We start from the raw sequence: 782 nt of genomic DNA, 5'->3' as shown, positions 1-782 counted from the left end.
GGACAGGTTCAATCTGTGTTGAGCGACGTGCACACTCGCTACCCACACAGACCATATGCTAAGCAATGTTTTAAAGCTTCAAGCTGTTGATTCTTTTTGAAAGACGTGTGAGTACGTTTCACGTACGCACGCACGAGAAAAAAAATTAACGGCCACACTATATAATATGTATAGTATGACAAGGAAGTAACAACTATACTTTAATCAGTACAAGAAAACGCGACACAAACAACCATATCAAATACAGCAAAATAAAACAATAACACCTAAACTATATATAGTAATCTGTATAACAAAACAAGAAAATAAGAACTATATTCTGTACATCAAAACAAGACTAACGACCATACCATAATCCGTCCAAACTATCAACCGACAGCTTGCGGTGCCGCCGTAATTACCACTCTTGGGCGTGGCCGTAAGGATCCCCTAGAGCTCCTGCTGGAGATATCAACGCCTCGAACGGACAGCGGAAACTGGACGTCCTCCAAGGTAAGTACTTAACAAAGTGCAAGAAAACCCAAGAAATCCGGACTGGATATTTCGCAACGAAAGTGTAACCCGGTAAGAAGCGCAGAGGACTCTCACGGAAAGGGCCAATGCTACAGAGTCCCGTGGTGTGCTTCAGAAGGAATAAGATACTTGCGGGGGCGGAAGGGGGTTATGCTAATAATGACGGTATGGACAGTGATAAATGATAGCAGCAATGACAGTGGTGGCGACATCAACTAGCACGAGTCGGTGTTAATGAGCAAAGAATAAAATAATAGCAACAACAATTT

The sequence above is a fragment of the Penaeus monodon genome, chromosome 29 (assembly GCF_015228065.2).
Source record: "Penaeus monodon isolate SGIC_2016 chromosome 29, NSTDA_Pmon_1, whole genome shotgun sequence".
Lineage (NCBI taxonomy): Eukaryota > Metazoa > Arthropoda > Malacostraca > Decapoda > Penaeidae > Penaeus > Penaeus monodon.
Note: the sequence above shows the minus strand (reverse complement) of the source record.